Here is a 23105-nt window from a genome sequence, read left to right on the forward strand (position 1 = left end):
CTATTACTCTACTACACCTGCTAGGAAATTATTTGCCATGTAGAAATATCATTTCTACCAAAAACAGTGATTGATCCGGTTAGTGATGTCTGACTGCTATTATTTTGAACACAACTGTAAATCCTGTATAATAATAATAATAAATCCAAGAACGACAATGGCGGCTTTAGTTTCCTGTTTGATGGAACTTTTTACTTTATATTTACTTAGTGATCCTGGCAGAAATTCACATTCAGACTACTTTAACCCCTCGCCCTCCAGAGGATTTACCCCCTCTTCCTGACCAGGCCATTTTTTTACGTTACGGCGCTGCGTTACTTTAACTGACAATTGCACGGTCATGCAACGCTCCAGATGAAATTTATGCCCTTTTTTCCCCCATGAATTGAGCTTTCTTTTGGTATTTGATCACCTGTGCGGTTTTTTATTTTTTTACACTATGGAAAAAAAAAAAGGCTGAGAATTTTGAAAAAAAAAAAAACAATATTTTTTACTTTTTGCTATTAAACATGTAAAAAAATGTATAAAATCAAATTTAGTCATAAAATTAGGCCAAAATGTATTTTGCTCCATGTCTTTGCTAAGAAAAAAACCCAATATATGCAAATTAATTGGTTTACGTGAAAGATATAGCGTTTACAAATGGCGGTATATATACTGGGATTTTTTTAAAATTTTTACTAGCCATGGCGGCGATCAGCGACTTATAGCTAGCGGGACTGCGGCAGGCATTCTGACACTGGGGGGACTGACTTAGTGTCACTGACATCCCCAGTGACACCAATACAGTGATCAGTGCTAAATAAAAAGCACTGACACTGTACTAATGGCACTGGGCAGGAAGGGGTTAACATGAGGGAGGATCAAGGGGCTAGCTGTGTGCAGGGAGTGTATTACTGGGGGGGGGGGGTGCTTCATTATATTCACAATGCTCTGGATGCCTGTGCTTTGCAAAAAAAATTGAAAAACAAAAAAAAATGACAGTGCCCCCCCATGCTTGCATGCACAGGCGAACGCACACGTCAGCCCCACACATGTGAGATATCGCCAGGAACATCAGATCATGAGCAGTAATCCTAGCACCAGACCTCCTCTGTAAATGTAAAGTGGTAACCTGTAAAGGCTTTTACAGCGTCATCTATGGATAATAAACTTCACATCATTTGTCACCATTTCACGGACATGCGCAATTTTTACCATGATGTACTACTACAGGGCGGGTGCTCTGTGCAGAATCATGTATATAAATGTGATTCTGCACTTTCTGGTCGTGGGTGCGTACCACCAACACGCCGATCAGATGATGGCTTGCACCCTCTGATCATCTAGGACAGGGGTCTCCAAACTTTCTAAACAAAGGGCCAGGTTATGGTGTTTTAGGCTTTAGGGGGGCCAGACTGTGGGAAGTCAGAGCAGAAAATGTCCTGGCTTCACGAGGGGGTAAACAATGCCTGATCTTTGAAATTAGGGGAGTTACCCCATCGTTGGTGTCAGTGGAAGGAATAGTTTCTCATCATTGGTATCAGTAGGAGGAATTGTGGTTCATTGATGGTGTCAGTGGGAGGCATTGTGCCCCATTACTGGTGTCAGTGGGAGGAATTGTGCCCCATCACTGGTGTCAGTGGGAGGAATTGTGTCCCATCACTGGTGTCAGTGGGAGGAATAGTGCCCCATCATTGGTATCAGTGGTAGGAATAGTGCCCCATCATTGGTGTCAGTGGGAGGAATAGTGCCCCATCATTGGTATCAGTGGTAGGAATAGTGTCCCATCATTGGTATTAGTGGGAGGAATAGTGCCCCATCATTGGTGTCAGTGGGAGGAATAGTGCCCTATCATTGGTGTCAGTGGGAGGAATTGTGTCCCATCACTGGTGTCAGTGGGAGAAATTGAGCCACATTGCTGGTGTCAGTGGAAGGAATTGTGCCACATCGCTGGTGTCAGTGGAATTGTGCCACATCGCTGGTGTCAGTGGAAGGAATTGTGCCACATCGCTGGTGTCAGTGGAAGGAATTGTGCCACATCGCTGGTGTCAGTGGAAGGAATTGTGCCCCATCGCTGGTGTCAGTGAGTGGAATAGTGGCTTGTCATTGGTGTCAGTGGGAGGAACAGTTCCACACCATTGGTGTTAATTGGAGGAATGGTGTCCCATGGTTGGTGTCATTGGAAGGAATTGGATCCCAGCACTGGTGTCAGTGAGAGGAATTGTGCTCTACTGTAGGTGTCAGGGGAATAAATAGTGCCCAACTGCTGGTGTCAGTGGAAGGAGGTGTGCCCTATCATTTGTGTGTTTGGAAGGAATTGTGCCCCATTGTAGGTGTCAGTGAGAGAAATAGTGCCACATCGTTGGTGATATTGGGTGGAATTGTATACTATTTATTTATTATTTATTTCAGGTGCTTCTATAGCGCCATCAATGTACGCAGCACTTCACATATATATTGTACATTCACATCAGTCCCTAACCCTCCAGGGGCGTACAATCTAAGGTCCCTAACCCTCAAGGGGCGTACAATCTAAGGTCCCTAACTCACATTCATACATACACATACTAGGGACAATTTAGACAGGAGCCAATTCACCTACCAGCATGTCTTTGGAGTGTGGGAGGAAACCGGAGTACCCGGAGGAAACCCACGCAGGCACAGGGAGAACATGCAAACTCCAGGCAGCTGATGCCGTGGTTAGGATTCAAATTGACGACCCAAGTACTGCCAGGCAGAAGTGCTAACCACTTAGCCACCATGCTGCCTATACTATCATTTGTGCAAATGGGAGGATTTGTGTAAAATTGTTGGTGTCAGTGGCAGGAATGATGTCCCAATGTTGAAGTCAGTGAATTGAATAGTGCCCCAAGGGCCGGATGAAACCAAGCAAAGGGCCACATCCGGCCCCCGGGCCACAGTTTGGAGACCACTGATCTAGGAGACTGACAGAACAAAGCGGAAATGTGCTGGATGTTCTGCAAGCAAGGAGTAGAATCCAGGACATTGCCTAGTGAAAGCAACAGACACTGTACACTTAGTCTAGGTTCACACTTATGCGTTTTCCGAAGCGTTTTGCATAAAGGGACTACAATCCATTTAACATAATTTCCTATGGGACATGTTCACATTTCCGCATTTTCACCCAGTTTTTTGGAAAGGATCAGGAACATTTTTAAACGCAAAATGTTGCGTTTTTGGTTCTATAGACTTCAATGGAAAAGCTGCAGAAAAGCATGTAGTGCGTTTGTGATGCGTTTTTATGCATTTTTTGTTTTAATCTGCCCAGCAACAAGAAAAACAAAACACATCAAAAACACGGAAAAATGCATGTGCAAAAACGCACCACAAAACGCACTGCAGAAACGGATCAAACGCAAACTGTGCAGGTGTGAACCGAGCCTTACCTAGGCACACAGATAACCCCTAGAACACAGTCCTGTTGTAAGTCGCTGATCGCTGCCATTACTAGTATAAAAATAAATGGCTACATAAACTGATAAAAGTTCCTGTATGTATGTATATATATATATATATATATATATATATATATATATATACCCCTGCCCCCCCCCAAGATATGTGAGCATTACGTGTCAGCAGAAATCCCCTGCCCCCCCAAAGCAGCTGAAATCCAGCGGGAGGGAGAGGAGAAGAAGCCAGCTTTCAGCTGCTTCAGAGAGAGTCATTCAGGGGATCGGTTCCAGTAATTACTCCCCCTACACCATGCCGACCACCAGGGGCGGACTGACCATTTGGAAACTCGAGCACTGCCCGAGGGCCCGGGTCAGTAGGGGGCCCCATGAGATGCCCTTGGTACCTTTTTCATAGGCTTTTTTGAGTTTGGGCAAGGACACAGGGGCCCCATGATCCCCGATTGCCCGGGGGGCCCCATGAGTTGTCAGTCCGCCCCTGCCGACCACCCTCCCTGTCCACATCCAATTCACCCAGCCACCTGGGCCCCCCTGCTGTCCTGGGCCCTGTACCCCCTTATCCACAACCCTGTGGTTAGATTATGTCAATGGCTCCCAGACCCCCCAAGGCATGGCTTTCATGCCCTGTACTGATGATGGCCAACAAGCCTGGAACAACTGTATGTAGTTTGGAATAGATGGCTTTATAATAGCAGGCTTTATCTGTACTATAAACCAGCAGTTGTGGATGCAGAGCCCACTCCTATCCACGCCTGCTAGGAAAGGATGTACCCACTGCTCCCTGTGAATGGAAACACTTCGCATGGCCTGTCTAAGTGTGTAATAATTAAAGTGATACTTTGACCCTTCCGGAATTATTCAGGGCAGGGCAGAAGAGGAATTTGCCCGTCCCCAAGCAGAAACAGCAACTTTTCCTGTCGCATCAAAAGCCGTCAGTGCTGAATTGTTCGGCAAGATCATGAAAAGGAAACATTCCGTAAAAAATGCTGCAAGTGGAGTCAATTCCTGGGCCCCCGTTCAGGAATGGGCCCCGGTGTTACCAGTGCAGCCCCACAAATCTGACAAAGCCATGAAATCAAAGTGATAATAAAAGATCGGTTTAAAAAAAAAATAACAAACGTTATCAGGGGCGGACTGACCATTTGGAAACTCGGGCACTGCCCGAGAGCCCGGGTCAGTAGGGGGCCCCATGAGATGCCCCTGGTACCTTTTTCATAGGCTTTTTTGAGTTTGGGCAAGGACAAAGGGGCCCCATGATCCTCTATTGCCCGGGGGCCCCATGAGTTGTCAGTCCGCCCCTGCATGTTATACTTACCTGCTCCATGTAATGGTTTTGCACAGAACAGCCTGGATCCTCCTCTTCTTGGGTCCCTCGCCGTTGCTTCAGGCCCCTCCCTCCTTCCTAATGCCCCCAGGGCAAGCAGCTTGCTGTGGGGGCACCCAAGCAGACTCTTTCCTGAGCCGCTGTTCTTTGTGTCCATTCACCCACGGAGCACACTTGCCCCTACTCACTCCTCATTGGCTGTGATTGAAAGTAGCAGGAGACAATGGCTACCACTGCTGTCTCAGCCAATGAGGAGGGAGAGATCCGGGGGGAGCTGAGTCTCTTGTGCACTTTGCCAGATCAAGATGGGGCTCAGGTAAGTATTGGGGGGGGGGGCTGCACATATGCATAGGAACCTTCAACCTTTATAACCACTTTAACCGAATAAACCACACAGGTTATGGTAAAAAAAAGAATCAAAAATCCCTCCAACTAAATCAGTAAAGTCTCATTAGAACAGAAGGTGATTAAATATCTCATTCCATCGCATATCCCACAAATGAAAAGGAATATTCCTCAGTTCAGAGCAGCGGGTGCAGCCATACAAATCATTGCTCTATGCCCCATCAAATGCCTCATACCAGGAATGCAAAGTTACATTCCAAACTAGACCAATATCACTGTAAAAAATGCCATACCTGGAATTCTTCTTTAATGTGTTACTGAACCCACAACAGTACAATCAGCATGTATGTGCAGTAGAGCATGCTGGTTATACTCGCTGTGGAACCTAAGGGGTTAATCCTCCACATTGTGTAAAAACGCTGTTTGATCCTGTCTTCTCTGATCCTCCTCTTCTTATATCCTGATAAGACATAGCGTGTGGAGTCACTCTGCACATGCTCAGTTTGGTGTGTATTGCTAGAGTTTTTTTTTTCTTGGGAGCATGCTTGTGATCAGCACAGAGCCAATCAGCACTGTCCAGACAGAAGTCAGAGGCTCTGCATTCTCCTACAGCAAAATGAAAACTCCTCCTACAAGCTTTAACCAGTGCTCAGCTGGACACTGATAGAAGTCACAAGGCTGCTATATACTGCTGATGAGAAAAGGTATTTAGCAGTTTATATTTACTAAAATAATTGCATTTCCGTGTTCTGTGTACTGTGGGAGAGCAGATATAGTGAATGCAGTTTCTGGGGAGACCGGATATAGTGAATGCAGGGTCCAGGGAGAGCGGATATAGTGAATGCGGGGTCCGGGGAGACCGGATATAGTGAATGTGGGGTCCGGGGAGACCGGATATAGTGAATGCAGGGCCCTGGGAGACCAGATATAGTGAATGTGGGGTCCGGGGAGAGCAGATATAGTGAATGCAGGGTCCGGGGAGACCGGATATAGTGAATGCAGGGTCCAGGGAGACCGGATATAGTGAATGTAGGGTCCAGGGAGACCAGATATAGTGAATGTAGGGTCCGGGGAGACCGGATATAGTGAATGCAGGGTCCAGGGAGACCGGATATAGTGAATGTGGGGTCCGGGGAGAGCGGATATAGTGAATGCAGGGCCCTGGCAGACCAGATATAGTGAATGTAGGGTCCGGGGAGACCGGATATAGTGAATGTAGGGTCCGGGGAGACCGGATATAGTGAATGGAGGGCCCTGGCAGACCAGATATAGTGAATACAGGGCCCTGGCAGACCAGATATAGTGAATACAGGGTCCGGGGAGAGAGGATATAGTGAATGCAGGGTCCAGGGAGACCGGATATAGTGAATGCAGGGTCCGGGGAGACCAGATATAGTGAATGCGGGGTCCGGGGAGACTGGATATAGTGAATGCAGGGTCAGGGGAGACCAGATATAGTGAATGCAGGGTCCAGGGAGACCAGATATAGTGAATGCAGGGTCCAGGGAGACCAGATATAGTGAATGCAGGGTCCAGGGAGACCGGATATAGTGAATGCAGGGTCCTGGGCTTGGTAACACTTTATTGTCAGCCATTGCAGCTTGCCAATTCTTAAATGTGGTGGCTGCATTAGTTTTCTTTTTTAGACTTTCTTTCTTCTATTTTCATCTGCTTATATGGCCAGTAAGTCTGTTGTTTTTCAGAAGAACAAGCTATCTTCCAGATGTATCACTTACAGGGAAGAGACACACCATTTACTACTGACAGGGGTGCTTACAATGATCAGCTTTTATTTATTGATGAAAAATCTATATCCCAGAAAAGGTGTTTCCTGTAACTGCATATAAAGTGTGAGCTGAAGTTTGGCTGTTAGTGTATTTAAATCTGCTAGTACTCCTCTCTCCCCAGACTGACAACCTTGCTGTCTGCTGTGCCTCCTGTGCTCCTTCACCCAGAGTGGGGGCCCTCTAATATGTAGTTAGTCTGCATGTAAACAGACACAAGTCCATCTAGTTCAACCATAAAAGGTGGGGAAAAAAACATTATTATAATCCTATACCCACAATTGATCCAGAGGAAGGCAAAACAATACAGGAGGCGTGTTACTGGCCAGCTCAGATAGTGAAAACAGGAAAAAGGCTTAAAATGCCTAAAAAAAAGAAAACTAATGCAGCCACCGCATCTAATTATTGGTAAGCTGAAATTTATCACATTTTTGGTTTGGGGTTTAATACTGCTTTAAGAGTTAGACGTGTTTTAGGGCCAGTTCACACTCCGTGCGTTTCAGTTGCTTTTTTTCTGAATTCAAAATTCACAGAAAGTAGGTGATATGAATATCAATGTCATAGTTCACATCAGTGCTTGCAGTTCCAGTGCGTCCTGGTTGCAGAAAAAAAGCAGAACAGGGTGGTTTTTTTCTGAATGGAACTGGAACTGGAATGCGGTAAAAGACATAAAAAATTCACCCTATTTAAATTGAAGAAAAAGAGAGGGGAAAAAATTAACCAGAACGCATCAAAAACGCACTAGAATGTGTCAAAAATGCATAAGAAAATGCACCGGAATGCGCCAAAAACACGTAAAAAATGTGCTTGCAGAAATGCATCTGGAACGCGTTTCTATAGTGTGAACCGGCCCTTAGTGTTAGGGACACTTTAGATCTTAAAAGCATTTTAAGCAGAACTTGGGGCCAAACAAATATTGTCTGAATATGAGGGGGATGTGTATTCTTTTTTTTAAGTATTTCTCTCAGATTTGTGAAAAAATTGATGATATACAGGGCTTTTTTTTCTCAGACAACAGGTGCAGGAACTCCCCTCTTCTAAGTCACCCCTTGTCTCCAACACCCCCACCCACCTCTGAGCACCATCCCTTGGTTCCACCCCCTACGCACCTCTGAGCACCGTCCCTTGGTTCCACTCCCTACCCACCTCCGAGCACCGTCCCTTGGTTCCACCCCCTACCCACCTCCAAGCACCGTCCCTTGGTTCCACTCCCTACCCACCTCCGAGCTCCGTCCCTTGGTCCCACCCCCCTACCCACCTCCGAGCACCGTCCCTTGGTTCCACCCCCTACCCACCTCCGAGCTCCGTCCCTTGGTTTCACCCCCTACCCACCTCCGAGCTCCGTCCCTTGGTTCCACCCCCTACCCACCTCCGAGCTCTGTCCCTTGGTCCCACCCCCTACCCACCTCCGAGCACCGTCCCTTGGTCCAACCCCTTACCCACCTCCGAGCACCGTTCCTTGGTTGCACTCCCTACCCACCTCCGAGCTCCGTCCCTTGGTTCCACCCCCTACCCACCTCCGAGCACCGTCCCTTGGTTCCACTCCCTACCCACCTCCGAGCACCGTCCCTTGGTTCCATCCCCTATTCGAGAATACAGAACCAAGTATCATTTTGTAATAAGTAATTTGTAGGGAATTTGTTAATGATAACAATAAAAGCAGTAAAATACTGTAAATCCGCTGCAGCCAGCAACAACAGACACCCCCCAGCAACAATAGACCCCCCACAACATTAGATCCACCCCCAAAATAATAGAGTTCCTCAGCAACAATGGACGCCCACAACAAAATACCACCTCAGCAACATTAGAACCAACCCAGCAACAATAGGCCCCCAGCAGCGTAAAAAGATCTCCCAACAGCCAGCATCAATAGACTTCCCCCTCAACAGTAGATTCCTCCCAGCAACAACTGACCCCCCAGCAGCATAAGAGCAGTAGAGTTCCTCTAATCTTTCCTCATAGCTGATCTCCTCCATGCCTCTTATCAGTTTGGTTGCCCTTCTCTGTACTTTCTTCAGTTCCCCAATGTTCTTTTTGTGAACTGGTGCCCAAAACTGAACTGCATATTCCAGATGAGGTGTTACTAATGATTTGTACCGGGGGGAATGATATCTCTCAATATCCTGTTTTGGGAGGGCCATTTCTCATAATACCTCCCCTCCCCCCCTTCCAAAAAAAAGAGGGCTACATGTGTTTTTTAGATGTTTCAGTTTGAAAGTATATGGGGCCAAAAACATGCAATTCTGCTCTGTATAGCAGGTTCAAATACACTAAAACCATCCTAACTCCAAGTGTGAATGGGAGCTTAGAATTACACACTATCTACCAAGAACTGGAGTTGTTTTCCCAGCCACCAATCAGACTTTCAGACTCAGACTTTCAGGACAGCTCTGATGCTGAATGGTGGCAGAAAAGTAATTTGGGTTCTTGGAAAGAACACATTGATACATTTGATACATCAGATATCATCAACCCACATGCTATACATTGCTCCATCCCACATGGAAGAAAAATATATTTGAAATATATTTAAAAAATATTCTCCCCAAAAATATTGACATTTAAAATGCTACAATTTTGGCCATATTCAATATATATATATATATATATATATATATATATATATATATATATATTTGTATTTTTAAAGACATACAGTATATTTGAAATGTATTTTTTTAAATATTTTTCATATATTTCGTAATAGAAATGCATTTCAACATGCAGTGTGTGTATATATATATATATATATATATATATACACACACTGCATGTTGAAATGCATTTCTATTACGAAATATATGAAAAATATTTTAAAAAATACATTTCAAATATACTGTATGTCTTTAAAAATACAAATCTAAATTTTTGGAATGCATTTACAAATATATGTAAAAATAGATGTTAAAATTACTTTTTATATGTTAAAAAAAATCTGAAGAATATATTTAAAAAAAAATATATATTTTTAAAAATATATTTTTCTTCCATATAGGATTTCTCATCGGTATTGTCCAGAATTTTCACTACAGTTATATAAATGAATTGTACCAATGCTAAAGATGTACAGCGTGTAGCGCTTCCAGAAAAGTATTCTCAGCTCCACAATCCAATATTCAGAACTGCACTGGACATTTGGAAAACAGACAAGGCATGTTTCAATGACGGCAAATAACAGAATTAATAAAGGGAAACTCAATTACTTTTTAAACCAATTTAAAGAAATTGATTATGTCACATTGCAAAAAAATTTTTTTGCATTTTACGATAAATGTGCAGGTCATTATAAAAATGTTAAGTGCATGAATAAAAAAAAAAATGTCATTATTCTACTAGATACTATCTAGTATGGCAGCCTACGACACGAAAATCAGACAAGGTTGTCAAAGTTTTGTACCACGTATTAGTGTTGGCTCACATCTGTGTGGCTGCATCCTATGTAAAGGGTGACCCATTCAATGGGCCGCCCTACCTGCGAGAAACACAGGAAAAGAAGCCCCCAACCCTTTCTTTAAAATTGTGCTGCACCAAAACCTCATTAACCACTTGCCTACCGGGCACTTATACCCCCTTCTTTGCCAGGCCAATTTTCAGCTTTCAGCGCTGTCGCACTTTGATTGACAAGTGCGCGGTCATGCAACATTGTACCCATATGAAATTTTTATCATTTTTTTTCTCACAAATAGAGCTTTCTTTTGGTGGCCACTGGGCACTTTACTTTTTGCGCTATAAACAAAAAGATTGCAAAAAAATTTGAAAAAAAAAGTTTCTTTGTTTCTATTATAAAATTTTTCAAACAGGTAATTTTTCTCCTTCACTGATATGCGTTGATGAGGCAGCACAGATGGGCACTGATAGGCGGTACTGATAGGCACTGATAGGCAGCACTGAAGGGCACTGATAGGTGGCACTGATAGGCGGCACTGATAGGCAGCACTAATGAGGTGGCACGGATAGGCGGCACTGATAGGCAGCACTAATGAGGTGTCACGGATAGGCAGCACTGATATGCGGCACTGATTGATGGCACTGATAGGCGACACTGATAATGGGTACTGATAGACAGCACTGATAGGTGGCACTGACTGGCATCACTGCTGGGCACTGACTGGCACAACCGCTGGGCACTGACTGGTGGCACTGACTGGCAGCACTGCTGGGCTGCACTGGTGGGCACTGGTGGGTGGCACAGGTGGGTGGCACTGGTGGGCACAGGTGGGTGGGCACAGGTGGGTGGCACTTCTGGGCACAGGTGGTGACACTGCTGGGCACAGGTGGGCGGAACTTGTGGGTGGCACTGCTGGGCACCGATCATCAGGGCACTGATGAACAGTGCCCTGATGATCGGTGCCGATCCCCGCTCTGACAACTGCCGGTTTCCCGGCAGTACTTTCCTCACGATCTGACAGTGTGAGGAAAGTGCAGCCGAGAACCGGCAATTGCATTTCCCTGTGATCAGCGTGTCATAGGACACGGCTGATCACGTGGTAAAAGGCCGCTGTGATTGGCCTTTTACCACGTCACGTGATCAGCTGTGTCCATAGGACACAGCGATCACGGAGATCGCCGGGTGCGCGCCCCCGGGGGGAGCACAGGAGAGCGCGTTCTGGGAGGACACCCAGAACTGGCCGGCCGCAGTGCAGCCATCATTCGGCTATCTGCGGTTGGCAAGTAGTTAATGGCAGCCTCATGTGTCTGCAAGAGTGCAGGGCCTTTTTCTGTTGGATTGGGAAAGCACGTGATTTTGCATACGTTCCCCATCCACAGAGATGTGAACCTAGCTTGGGATCAGGTAGACATCTCCAAGAACTATTAGTGATGTATTTTAATAATGCAACTTGTAGAGATCTAGGTAGGGCCACTGTAAGGTAAATTTATTTTTGGCTCATGGTAGTGCGTGAACCTGAAGGTCTGTGGGTTCAGTGTGAGGTCAGGCTGGGTGACTCAGCAAGTTGGGAATCTATTGCCTCCACATGGTTCTGGAGGTCCATGGAAGCTTCCAGAAGCCAGTGGGCAGAAGGGTGGAGACCTCAGTCTGCATATTTATGTGAGTCTGACCAATCCCAGGTTAAGAAGCCCTGGTAGTGTGGTAGACTAGCTCATAAATATGAAAGAGCCAGGCTAGCAGGGGAGACGGGTGGAAGATGGATTGCTGAGAGGTGCGGTGGTGTAGCCAGGGATGGAACCCCAAAAGGAGGGGGTTCTGCTTCCAGGCTGGAGGCTGAAGAGAAGCTGAAAGAGGGAGCTCCACTGCCCTGCAGTCCTGGACAGCCTGCAAAGCTTGGAGAGGAACCAGCCCTGCTGGAAGGCCTAAAAGCAGTTCTATCCATAGCCGCATGACAAGGACAATGTGAGTACCTCTACACCCCCAGGGCCTAGAAGAGAGAAGTCTGCTGGATGCAAGTTTTGGCAGGTCTTCAGGGGGCAGTTCATAGCTTACCCAATCCCTTGTCTTGGGAATGGATACTGTAGCCAGGTGGGCTGGTAATCTGTGCATCAAGGGGACCAAGAGCTCCTACACATTGTCACGTTGCTAAAAAATCCACTCAGGGGACACCAAGCTCTGAGCCAGGGATTATTATACCAAGGACTATGATGGTTCCAGCTTGAATGCAGTCAAGTGTTTGTCGTTTTTTTTCTAAGTGTGCTAGAGCAGGAAACTCCTCATTCTGCTGTCTCTTCAATCAACTTGGACATCCCATAACCCCTTTGCCTCCATTCAAGTTGTTAACCCCTTAACCTCCCTAGCGGTATGATTATTTCAGATTTTTGTGCTGAAAGCGGTACCATTAGTTTGCATGGAAATGTGTAGTTTTTTTATTGTAGGCTGTAATTTTTAGGAATAACTCACTGACATCTGTCTGAACAAGAGTCTAGTAAACATCCCGGGGATGATAAAATTTGAAACACAAAATCATAAATTATAATTTAATAAATAATCATAAAAAATAATAATATAATAATAATACATTTAATTCAATAATATAATCAAACCAAAAACACTGAAATTTGAAATATAGCGCCAAGTTCGCACATCGCTGAGCAAAGTCGCAAAATCGTTTTCAGTGTCTGATGACGAATTTCCCCCACGAATCATCACTCACTGGACGTTTCTCAGTTTCCAGGCAGAAAGAACAGTAAAAATGCAGGCAGGGCGCAGGACAAAGCACTCGGGACAAAATGTATGTGAAATGGGGTGAAACAGCAATATTTTACTATGTAAAATTTGTTTGGAAAAAAATGAAATTTTTTAAAATTTCCCGCCGCCGCCGGCGGCGCCCGTGCGTCCCGACGTCACAGGGAGCGGAACACAGAAGCCGGATGCCGGCATCGGCCGGAGGAGATGGCCGGGGACGCTGCAGGGGACACATCGCGGGAGCGAAGGACAAGGTAAGTGCTGCAGGGAATCCCTATGCAGCGCCTCATGGTAAGCCCGAGTGTAGCTCGGGGTTACCTCTTTTGGTACTGACATTTTACCCCGAGATACACTCGGGAATACCGCCAGGGAGGTTAATAAAACAAAAACCAAGCTCATGGACTATTTATTGAATGTGGAAAATACATGTTGCCTGGCTGTGCAGAGGTTAAAGGGCCCAAAAACTCAGCAGCCCTCAAGAGGGTAGGGATACAAATTTTTCAACTGCAAGTCTTTTTCCTACATTAAAATACATGTAAATCCAATCACTAACATCTCATACTTTCAAAAACAGTTTTCAAAATTTTCACCTTTGTAGCGTTCATTAAAAGAGTATTGGATGAACCCTACATGAAGGAACTTCCAGGTATGGGGTGACAACGCTCTGTCTCTGTCTTCCAGTTGTACTGCTTTGTGATCACTTGGCCACATGGGCTTCCTATGGAGCCTTCAAGTGGCTGTTTCAACACACATTACTTGGGCATGGTCCAGTGTTGTCACGGTGGAAGGAAAAGGAAAGAGTATGGTCACTTTATTTTCACCATCTGTGTCCCATTGTGGAGATTTACCTTCACTTCCTTTCCCATAGCCAAACAGGAAGTCCACCCTGAAAAATGCCATGCAGCCATTGGTGGAATGCATATAGTTATAAAGTGGCTTCAAAGAGGCTACAGAAGATCAGCAGAACCGAGATGCAACAAAGGAAGGTGAAAACAATATTCTATGAAACAAATACTAACTTTTTATGGGACGTGGTGCTTTAGAAAACTAAACGTCATCCAGGTAAGGTTTACATTTGCTTAAAGTGATACAAAATCAACATCAACTTATTCTAGATTTGAATGGGAATTGCTCCTCCCCCATCACAAGAATGCTACCAACACAATACATGCAAAGGTTGCAATACTGCTCTCCTGAAGGACCCTGTGTTATGTGACAGTGGGAAAAAGATCAACATTTTATTAAAGAAAAAAGATTGCTGTACCGAAAAATGTTATGGTGAGGTCAGACTTGTATTGCCACCTCTGACAGTTCAATAAAACGCTGATGAATTCTTTCAGTAAAATGTAAAGTGTTACTAAACCCCGTGCCCTGCATTCACTATATGCGGTCCCCCCCCCCCCCCGCACCCTGCATTCACTATACCTAATCTCCCTGAACCCTGCATTCACTATATCCGCACTACCCGTACCCTGCATTCATTATATCCTATCTCCCTGCACACTGCATTCACTATATGCAGTCCCCCCGCACCCTGCATTCACTATATCTAATTTCCCTGGACTCCGCATTCACTATATCTGCTCTCCCTGGACCCTGCATTCACTATATCTGCTCTCCCTGGACCCTGCAAGTCACTATATCTGGTCTCCCCGGACCCTGCATTCACTATATCCGGGCTCCCCGGACCCTTCATATTGTGTGGAGTCACTGAGCATGTGCAGAGTGACTCCACACAATATGTCTTATCAGGAGATAAGAAGGGGACATTGGAATAAGGGGAGGATCAGAGAAGACAGGATCAAACGGCGTTTTTACACAATGCAGAAGATTAACCCTTTAGGTTCCACAGTGAGTACAACAAGCATGGTTTACTGCATCTACAGACTGATTTTACTGTTGTGGGTTTAGTAGCACTTTAAGAATTCCAGGTATCCATACACACCAAACTGAGCATGTGCAGCTTGCCCCAAAGGCTCTGTTCTATCAGCAGCTGGATTGGGGACTGTGGAAGAAGGGGATGATCAGAGAAGACAGGATCAAACAGACTTTTTACACAATGTAGAGGTTTAACCCCTTAGGTTCTACAGTGAGTATAACAAGCATGCTTTACTGCATATACAGACTGATTTTACTGTTGTGGGTTTAGCAACACTTTAACAAGAAGTTTCCCTGATACTGTGTATTTTTTTAAAGTCTTTTACTTGCTCTTTGTAACAGGATCAGGAAAATCTGTTGACACAGACACAATGTAGCAATCTTTTTCAATCAGTGATTGAACCCTAGGGTCCCTTTAGAGGTCAGTAGGGGTTTCTTGAGCAGTCTTGGATTAAACATCCACCCGATGGCGCCTTCATAGTGCCAGCCTCAATGCCGCTAGGCAGGGCCAGAGGCATTGGGACCAGTGGAGCTGCCCCTGTCTTTTCTAGGAAACCACTGACATCAATGATCATATCAGATGACTGAAAAAGGGGAGCATTCTTTCCTTTGACCACTAATGTAAGGAAGGAGCATTCATTCCATTGATGACCACCAAGGGAACATCTGCCCCACTGTCCCTCAATGTATGGGGGCACTCTACTGACTACCAGTGTATCAGGGCATTGCTTCCAATTACCCCAAAGGTAAGGAGCATTCTTTCCATTGATGACCACCAAGGTAAGGAAAATTCCCCCCCACTGTCCCTCAATGTATGGGGGCACTCTACTGACCACCAGTGTATCAGGGCATTGTTTCCACTTACACCAAAGGTAAGGAGCATTCCATTGAAGACCACCAAGGTAAGGAGCATTCTCCTCCACTGTCCCTCAATGTATGGGGACACTCTATTAACCACCAGTGTAACAGGGCATTCTTTTCTCTGACCACCAGCGTAATAGGACCATTTCTCATTGGCCACCATTATAGTGTGGCTAGCATGCCACAATTGTAAGTCAAACTCCAGGAAAAGTAAATTCCTCCCCTATAGTGGTGCCGCCACATCAAGAGTTAAATGCTTCTATAGGTCTAGAGGACGGAAAGCACCTTTACTTACCTGATCCTCCTTTCCTCCGGCAGGAGGCGCTCCCCCATGCTCCAGCAGTGGACTATTCCTTGATGTTGTCACATCCAATGGGCTCTGCATCGTCCTTAATGATGTCAGGGGCATCTGACCTCCAGAATATAGGGACGGAGAGGCTGCAGGGACCATGTCTCAGTGCCCGGTCATACCGGTGCGATTTGGGAATTGAAATCGCACCTGAATTTGCATCTAATGAATGTGAATGTCAGTGTCTTAACATTTGCGATTTGCTGCAGCGCGATTTCTAAAATAGTTCTTGCATTACTCTTTCTGCAGTGTTGTTGCGATTTCACATACATAGAATATAATGGAGCACTGCAAATTGCAAGAAATTGTTGAAAATCTTTGCAAGTAGCAATAAAGTCTTCAGAAATCGCACCCGAAATCGAGCTGAAATTGCACAAAAGGTTAAAATTGCAGTGGTGTGACCGGTGACTTAAAGCATGGAAAAACCTGCAAGAGAGGAGGATCGGACAAGGAAAAGTTCTTTTCCCTGTCCCCTAGATCTGAACAAGCATTGAACTTTTGCCATGTGGGGGTAGCCCCTCTGAAAAAGAGGGTTTTTACTTTACCTGGAGCGGTGTTTAAATTGTAGTAAGCCACACCACATTGGTGGTCAATGAGACCTTCCCCTTATGCTGGTGGTTAGTAAAAAGAATGCCCTGTTACATTGGTGGTCAGTATATTGCCTCCATAGATTGAGGGACTTTGGGGAGAATGCTCCTTACTTTGCTAGTCAATAGAAAGAATGCAGACAGTTAATATGACCATTGGTTACATAACTGAGGAAAGAATGGAGAAACTCCAGTGGCTACGGCTTGTGGCATTGGTGCCAGAACTATGAAGGCACCAACAGATGGAGGTTTAATCCAAGACTGATCTAGGAAACCCTAAAAACATCTGGAGGGACCTTAGGGTTCCATGTAACCTTGGTTGAAAAAGGTTGCTACTGTTTCTGCTTTAACAGAATTTCCTGATCTTGTTACACAGCGAAGGTAACCTTTAAAAAAAAAATCAGACAGTACCTGGAAACTGCTTGTGGCATTGGTCGCAGAACCATGAAGGCACCATCAGGTGGAAGTTTAATCCAAGACTGATCAAAAAAACCGTACAAACGACCGTAGGGTTCCATGGAACCTTGGATGAAAAAAAGTTGCTGTTGTATCTGCTTAAATAGATTTCTCTGATCTTTTTGCAAAGCATAAGTAAAACACTTAAAGAAAATCAGACAGTATCTGGAAAATGCTTGTGGCATTGGTGGCTGAAACATGAAGGCACCAACAGGTGGAAGTTTAATCCAAGACTGATCAAGAAACCCCTACAAACGACCATAGGGTTCCATGGAACCTTTGATGAAAAATAGGTTGCTATTGTGTTCGCCTCAACAGATTTCTCTGATCGTTTTGCGAAGCATAAGTAAAACACCTAAAAAAAAAATCAGACAGTACCTGGAAACTGCTTGTGGCATTGGTGGCTGAAACATGAAGGCACCAACAGGTCGAAGTTTAATCCAAAACTGATCAAGAAACCCCTACAAACGACCATAGGGTTCCATGGAACCTTTGATGAAAAATAGGTTGCTATTGTGTTCGCCTCAACAGATTTTCCTGATCGTTTTGCAAAGCAAAAGTAAAACACCTAAAAAAAAAAATCAGACAGTGCCTGGAAACTGCTTGTGGCATTGGTGGCTGAAACATGAAGGCACCAACAGGTCGAAGTTTAATCCAAGTCTAATCAAGGAACCCCAAGCAACGTATGGAGGGACCCTAGGGTTCCATGGAACCCTGGCTGAAAAAGGCTGCTACATTGTGTCTGTTTCAACACATTTCCCTAGAGTTTACTTTTACATACGCCATTTTTAGCAAGGGTTCCCCAGAACCTGAGTTACTTCAAGGTTCCTCCATGATAAACAAAAGGTTGAGAAAGACTGCAATGTACTGTCACCAACTAGTAGGAGATGCTGCAGGTAGCCTCTCCTTAAAAATAATAGTTGCATGTGATTTGAATGATGGAGTTACCATTGTTAATTTATAAAAAAAAAAAAACACAGCCCTATCAATGCCCATCTGACAACAGCCCAAACCCTGCAAGGACCAACCAGGAACCAGTCAGTAAGTCTGATTTTGAGACTTAAAGGAGAGATACGTGCTGTAAGCAGGAAAGAGAAATAATTCAGGAATTGACAGAAGTCATACACACCTGTATGGTTTATAGGCGAGCGCACAGAGAACGAGGAGACGTACCTGTGTGTCAGGTGTGGCCGGCTGACAGCAGAGTGGAGCTGCGCCGTGCTCCTGTCCTGTACTCCCCCAGCAGGCCGACCTTTGTCCCTGGATCTGAATTGGAAGCTTCACTTGCCATATAAGGCGATGCGCTCAGCTGTGGAGCCTGTCACCTGCCCGGCTCTCCCTTGTGTCTTTCCTGCTAATTGGACTCAATTAATGCTATTTTATGACATCTGCTCACTCTGCTCTCCCTACCCGTGCAGCTGTAGTCTGCAGCTCCAGGGCCTAAAAGCCATTTATACAGATGTACAAACTAGGGTTGTGCCGTGTGTCAGCAGCGCCCAGCAAACACATCCTTGCAAGGACAGTCATTTCTGAAAAAAATAATCCCTGAAATAACCATGTTGAACAATTGTAACATTAAAGTGGTTCTAAAGGCCACTAGAGTCAGTAGGTTTTTATTTTTATTTAATTGTATATTTAATTTTATTTTTTTTTATTTTTTTGTAGGAGAGAAAGAAGAAAGAAAGAAAGAAAGAGAGAAAGAAAGAGAGAAAGAAAGAAAGAAAGAAAGAAAGAAAGAAAGAAAGAAAGAAAGAAAGGGAAAGAAGGAAAGATGTAAAAACTAGGGTGGTTAAAGTGGTTCTAAAGGCTCATGGTTTTTCACCTTCATGCATTATATATAGGCCCAGACTGAGACAAAAAATAGGCCCGGGCATTTTGGACTGACCGGGGACCCTTTCCAGGCAGAACGTCAGGGCTTGGTCGCAAGAGTGACCTTTGCAACCCTGGTAGTTCCGCCACTAGAGTCAGTAGGTTTTTATTTTCATTTATTTGTATATTTTATTTTTTTTATAGGAGAGAAAGAAAGAAAAAGAAAGAAAGAAAGAGAGAGGGAGAGAGAAAGAAAGAAAGAGAAAGAAAGAAAAAAAGAAAGAAAAAGAAAGGAGGAGAGAGAGGGAGAGAGAGAGAGAAAGAGAGAGAGAAAGAGAGAGAGAAAGAAAGAGAAAGAAAGAAAGAAAGAAAGGAGGAGAGAGAGGGAGAGAGAGAGAGAGAGAAAGAAAGAGAGAAAGAAAGAAAGAAAGAGAAAGAAAGAAAGAGAGAAAGAGAGAGAAAGAAAGAGAGAAAGAAAGAAAGAAAGAAAGAGAGAAAGAAAAAAAAAAAGAAAAAAGAAAGGACAGACATGGAGCAGAATACATTTTGGCCTAAATTTATATGTTTTATAGCAAAAAGTTAAAAATATTGTTTTTTTTTTTCAAAATTGTTGGTCTTTTTTGTTTATACCGAAAAAAAAAAATGTACAGGTGATCAATTACCACCAAAAGAAAGCTCTATTTGTGGGGAAAAAAGGGACGCAAATTTTATTTGTGTGCAGCGTTGCATGACTGCGCAATTGTCAGTTAAAGTAACACAGCACCGTTACGCAAAAAATGGCCTGGTCAGGAAGGGGGGTAAATCCTCTGGAGGGCAACGGGTTCAAATCTTTAACTAGCCTGCTTTTAATGCAACAGTTATAACCTAATCAGGGCAACCCAGTGGCTTAGTGGTTGGCACTTCTGCCTTACAGCACTGGCACCCTTGGTTCAAATCCTGGCCAGAATCTTCATGGAGTTTTCATGTCCTCTCCGTCAAAGACAGGTTTGTAGGATAATTGGTGTTAGTATACAGCAAGTCCCCGACTTACGAACATTTGACTTGCGAACTTTTACAGATACGAACGGACCTCGCATTAGGAACATTCGTAGATGCGAACAAAGTGCTGAAAGTAGCTCCCGTGTCTGCCAGACATTGTCACAGCTGCATTGCTGTTTGCTTACTGTACAGTGCGATGGTGTACTGTACAGAGCCCAGATGTCTGGAAGCAAGAGGAAAAGCAGTGGTGATGTAAAGGGGACTTCTAGGAAGCGCAAAGCAATAACAATGGAAAGAAAAGTGAAAATAATTGCGAAACTGGACCGGGGCGAAAAGATGGTAGACATCGCTCGTTCTTATAACATGAATCGTTCAACCATTGGCACAATTCTAAAGAACCAGGCCAAGATCACGGAACATGTGACGTCTGCTGTGCCTATGAAGTCCACAATAATATCCAAAAAGCGTGATAATGTAATAGAGGAGATGGAGAAACTTCTGAGTGTGTGGATGCAGGATCAGCATCAGCGTCGGGTCCCACTCGGCTTAATGCTTATTCAAGAAAAAGCTAAAAGCCTGTTTGAAGACTTGAAGAAAAAATGGGGTGAACCGTGTGCATCTTTTACTGCCAGCCATGGATGGTTCAACCTTCACAATGTAAAAGTAAGTAGTGAGGCTGCGAGTGCAGATACCATAGCTGCCCAAGAATTTCCAGCAACACCTTGAGAAATTATTGGCGAAGGTGCTTATTTACCCCAACAGGTTTTTAACATCGATATACTGATGAACTGTACTGGAAGAGGATGCCAGAACGAAGTTACATCAGTAAGGAGGAAAAGGTGATGCCAGGCTTCAAAGCAGCAAAGGACAGACTTACTCTGTTGTTTGGTGGCAATGCTTCCGGTGATATGAAACTAAAGCCTCTCTTAGTTTACCATTCAGAGAGCCAAGGAGCCCTCAAAAACATAGCCAAGGGCTCTCTACCTGTTGTGTGGAAGAGTAACTCCAAAGCCAGGGCTACACAGGCCATTTTCTAGGACTGGTTTTTCCACCACTTTATCCCACGGACAGAGAAATATTGTTTGGCGAAAGATATCTCATTCAACAAAAAAAAAACAGCGCAAAATCTACAAACAAAATTACACAAGTGAACAAAAACAAAAATAAAAATAACAATAAGTGTCCATGTGAAAATAAGTCCTTATTCCCATCAAGACCAATAGTAAATTATTCAAAATGTGCTTCCACCTGTCCACCACGTGAAAAATAATATTGACCGCACTCACCAGATAGAGGTGAGTACTGAGCCTTATAGGAAGTAAGGGATCCTATAACCCCTCCAAAAGAGATCAAATCTTCATTTTCACCCTGATTGGGAATATTATTTGCCTCCACTTTATTCCTCCATGGAATCCTCAATGGTGTATAGAGAAAGAAACTACATAGTATAATACTGCCACTTAATATAGACATTTTTTTGCTGCTTGACAATGCACCAGGTCACCCCCAATTCATAAATGACTTTCAACCCACGTCAAAGTAGTGCATCTGCCACCGAATACTACGGCGCTCATCCAACATATGGACCAAGGAGTTATTGCGACTTTCAAGAAATATTACTTACGTCACACTTTTTTCGTCAGGCAGTGAAGGCTATTGATGAAGCAAGAACAACCCTGTGACAATTTTAGAAGGACTATAACATCTGCAAGGCCATAAAAACATGAACTTTGCTTAACGTGAGGTTTCAGCTGTCACCATGAATGGGGTTTGAAAAAACCTTTGCCCGCAGTTTGTTCATGAAGTTCATGGACTTGAGAAATGGGTAAGGAGTCCAAAGAGGTCTTCAACAACCCTTAGCATGAAGCTGGAGCTAGATCTGCAAAAGGACGACTTCATTGAACTCCTTGCTGTGCAACATGAAGAACTTACTAATGAGGACCCTATGGAATTAGAGGCCCAGCGAAAAGTCGAAGAGAGCCAAGAGCAAGATGTAACTGAAGAACCAAAGAGATTCACAACACAGGAAATGGCAAGGGGATTTACTTTACTTGAAGAGGCACTGTTAGTTTTTGAGGCACAGGACCCCAACGTAGAACGATACACAAAGGTTGCAGCAGCAGTTCAGAATGCCATTCAGTGCTAAAGAGTCATCTATGATGAGAAAAAAAGAGCTACTACTCAGACATCACTGGATCATTGTTTCCAGAGGGTAGACAGAATTGAATCCATCAAAAAACCTTTGTCATCAACATCAGGTGTGAGTGAAATTCCATCTTGCCCTTCATCTCCTATTGTTGATGATCCTTCAGCTCCGTCAACATCAGGTGTGGGCCAAATTCCATCTTGCCCTCCATCTCCTATTGCTGATGATCCTTCAGCTCCATCAAACATCAGGTATGGGCCAAATTCCATCTTGCCCTCCTAATCCTATTGCTGATGGTCCTTCAGCTCCGTCAACATCAGGGGTGTGCCAAATTCCATCTTGCCCTCCATCTCCTATTGCTGATGATCCTTCAGCTCCATCAAACATCAGGTATGGGCCAAATTCCATCTTGCCCTCCTAATCCTATTGCTGATGGTCCTTCAGCTCCGTCAACATCAGGTGTGTGCCAGATTCCATCTTGCCCTCCATCTCCTATTGCCGATGATCCTTCAGCTCCTTCAGCATCAGGTGTGTGCCAGATTCCATCTTGCCCTCCATCTCCTATTGCTGATGATCCTTCAGCTCCGTCAGCATCAGGTGTGTGCCAGATTCCATCTTGCCCTCCATCTCCTATTGCCGATGATCCTTCAGCTCCTTCAACATCAGGTGTGTGCCAGATTCCATCTTGCCCTCCATCTCCTATTGCTGATGATCCTTCAGCTCCGTCAGCATCAGGTGTGTGCCAAATTCCATCTTCCCCTCCTTCTCCTATTGCTGATGATCCTTCAGCTCCTTCAGCATCAGGTTTGTGCCAGATTCCATCTTGCCCTCCTTCTCCTATTGCTGATGATCCTTCAGCTCCTTCAGCATCAGGTGTGTGCCAGATTCCATCTTGCCCTCCATCTCCTATTGCTGGTGATCCTTCAGCTCCGTCAACATAAGGTGTGTGCCAGATTCCGTCTTGCCCTCCATCTCCTATTGCTGATGATCCTTCAGCTCCATCAACATAAGGTGTGTGCCAGATTCCGTCTTG

General features: G+C 44.6%; 1 protein-coding gene across 2 annotated transcripts in view; it reads right to left on the bottom strand.

Annotated features, from left to right (window-relative positions):
- Positions 1 to 18415, bottom strand: part of VIL1 (villin 1) — a 102472-nt gene extending 84057 nt beyond the window's left edge. The window contains exon 1 of one of the 2 annotated variants that reach the window (XM_089662593.1): positions 18313 to 18415. The gene's annotated coding sequence lies outside the window, so the exon portion shown is untranslated. Of the gene's footprint in view, positions 1 to 18268 lie in introns of both variants that reach the window. The other variant, XM_089662594.1, reaches the window with a different exon arrangement.
- Between the last annotated feature and the right edge of the window lie 4690 nt (positions 18416 to 23105).

The sequence above is a fragment of the Staurois parvus genome, unplaced genomic scaffold (genome assembly GCF_062004578.1).
Source record: "Staurois parvus isolate SC_StPar_1 unplaced genomic scaffold, SC_StPar_1.0 ptg001495l, whole genome shotgun sequence".
Lineage (NCBI taxonomy): Eukaryota > Metazoa > Chordata > Amphibia > Anura > Ranidae > Staurois > Staurois parvus.